The following is a 3333-nucleotide window of genomic DNA, read 5'->3' as shown; positions in this document are numbered from 1 at the left end:
ATCTATCTATCTATCTATCTATCTATCTATCCATCCATCCATCCATCCATCCATCCATCCATCTATCTATCTATCTATCTATCTATCTATCTATCTATCTATCTATCTTTAATTGCCTAGGCCCCATACCATATTTTGAATTACTACTTCTCTTAAAATTAAACAATTTCAAATCGCAAATACATATTTAATTAACAAATTAGTTTGCAAAAAATAATTAAAATTAAGTTTCAATATTAAAGGAATGAAAAATAGAAGGTTAAAACCACAAATTTATGTATAATTAGAAATTGATTCACATATTGCAGTAATTTCAAAATTTTATAAAACTAGTTTTCAATTAAAAAAATAAAAATGTTTTTTTGCGTATTTAATAAAAAGCCAATAAACTTTAAAAATAAATATTAATGAATTTTAAATATTTTCATTGATAAAAATAATAAAAAAAGTAAACAAATTCTAGTAATTATAATTATGTATATGAAATTAAATGTATTTTATGTATTAAATGTAAGAATTGGCTTTATTAAGATTAACCACATGCCTTAATAATTAAATAATTTTAAGTGAAAAATTCTTTAATAGCTTTGCAACCACACAATCTATATTGAACATTAAAATAATAACGTAGAAATATTTAAATTAAGATCAGCATTAAGTGCTTATGATGAGTAAACTTTAATTAAGAATAAAGATGATTCGTAAATGTTTAATTGTAAATGGACGTTAAACGAAAATCAGGTGTACTTTTACTCTATCACATTTTTATACAAATTGCCGGAATTAATTTAAATGTTTTTTTTTTTAATCTATGTTAATGAAATTGTCAAAAGACATTAAATTATTTTAATTTATGTGAATTTTTTTTTTTAAATCCCAGACACTCCCCAACCTTAGTAAAGTGAAATTTAAATATTTAAAATACTGCTAAAATGCAAAAAAAAACACCTAAAATATATAAACAAAACAATAGTTAATGAAACAATTAACTGTCATTTTAAATTTTAAATCAGAAAACAAAAAAACTGTTTAAAATGCAAACAATGTGTGAAGGCTAAATTTGCAAAAAAATAATAATAAAATATAAATAAAGTTTTTCCCTGTATAAAAAAACATTTAAATATATTACATATTCATTTATTAATATTTACCTGCGTTACGTTTGTAAAGTTTATGATGAAAAATCGTGCGTTTAGTTTTGAAAATGTAGGTGTTATGTAAATATTTTGTTCAAAATTTATAATCATTTTTTATATATCCTGATATATAGATGTCATATGATTCAATAAATCGTAATATGTAGTTATTAATTCATTACAACAATCTATTTTTCAAGATCATGTCTCTTATTTGTTTTAATAGTTGGTAATCAAATACGATTTCTTACTTAAAGGGTGGGTTTCTAACTCCTCAGTTAAACTAGGCTTTACTTGCTGTTAGATTAAACTCGGAACAAATTTAGACGGACTTTAACCGATAATTGTGTTTTTCAGTTTAAGATTTAAGCTCAGTTAACTTTGTTAGTATTGCCAACTTTTCACTCAATAACATAAACAATGAACAGCTATTTTTTGCAAACAATACTTTTGTAAAATGGAAAATTTTGGAAAAATGTAAAATAAACACATATAACAATAAAAAATAAAACAAAACAAATCAGAAAATTGCAATTTACTTAAAATATTAAGTTTTTGTTCTTCCGAAATCATTGTTTTATTGTTTTTGTTAATTGTGTTTTCTCACTTATAACTTGAGTTTAATTGGCCAATTAAACTCAGTTAAACTAAGATAATAAGTAACTTTACTGATAACTGAAAAACACGAAACATATATTAAACCAGGTTTAACCAAAGAATGAAGATTGTCTTTATCAGAAAAACTCGTCCTAAGAGTGGGTTTTTGAATTGGCAATCAAATGACAATTAATAATCAGATTAGTTAAACTACAAATAAATTATTTTTGATATAAATCCCCTTTAATGTATTTGAATACAAGATTAAACTTTGCAGTGTTGCCAAACAAAACAACAGAAAACGTCACTGTTTGTTATCAAAACAATGCATGTTTTATAAAAAAGAAGAAGACAATTGCAAATGTTATATGAAAATTAATGAAAACTTAAATTAAAACTTTTTCCTGTTTCTCTTTAAGCGAAAAACTATATGATCACAAAGAACTTTACGAATGATCAATTTATAGGCGATGACAGGAAAAGAAATGTACATAACATTACAAAGAGATTATGTGTCATCTATTAACATTATGCGATTCGTCATTTATAGAATTTATAATATAATCCACGAATTAATTAATTACCTTATAGATATTCAAACAAGATAACATATTTTAAACGTTTTATAAAAAAAAACAAATCATCATGTAATTAAATGATTCAGTTGAACTTTTACAACTAGTAGTATCAGATGAGTTGATAGTAATCATTAATTGTATGATGAATTTTAAATGCTATAATTATTTGCATTATTATGAATAAATTATTTATTAAACATTAAAAGCAAAAAAATACTTCTTAAACATTGTAATTAATATTGTATCTCTATCACGAGTTTGCACCTCCCTATGGTAAACAGAAAAGTAATATTTGTCATATGTTTTATTTCAATTTGTAACTTAAAATTCCAGATGTCAAAATTTAATGAGATATTCAAAAGATATTTTTACACAAATCCTTTCAATATTGTGTTGAAATTAGTACAAATATTTCTATAGTATTCATCGCAAACAATTGCTAATTTTAACACTATTTATACACAATTGTTTAACATAATTAAAAGCTATTTTTATAAAATAAATGTTTATATTTTTGAATATTTAAATAATCAGCTGTTAATTGCTTTAACAACAACGTTAATTGAATAATAATTAAGAATAATTTTACAAAAAAAATCTGCGGAAAGAAAAATTAACAGAAAAGTTACGGAAGTAAACACAAATGATGATACTGATGACTATCATCGGTGATAAAAAAAGGTCAACCTGCTAAAGAGGCTTGTTTCCTGGTCAATTTTGTTATAATTTAATATATTTTATATGTTTAATTAAATTATGTTTATTAATATTATTATACATCGAAGAGACACAGACAAAACATAGACAAAATATAGACAAGACATAGACTGGAGAGAGACTAGACATAGACTAGACTTGACTATACACTACACATAGACTAGACTATAGACTAGACTACAGACTAGATTATACACTAGACTAGACTATAGACTAGACTATAGACTAGACTATAGACTAGATTATAGACTAGACTATAAACTAGATTATAGACTAGACTATAGACTAGACTATAGACTAGACTA

The sequence above is a fragment of the Lucilia cuprina genome, chromosome 6 (assembly GCF_022045245.1).
Source record: "Lucilia cuprina isolate Lc7/37 chromosome 6, ASM2204524v1, whole genome shotgun sequence".
In the NCBI taxonomy this organism is placed as follows: Eukaryota; Metazoa; Arthropoda; class Insecta; order Diptera; family Calliphoridae; genus Lucilia; species Lucilia cuprina.
Note: the sequence above shows the minus strand (reverse complement) of the source record.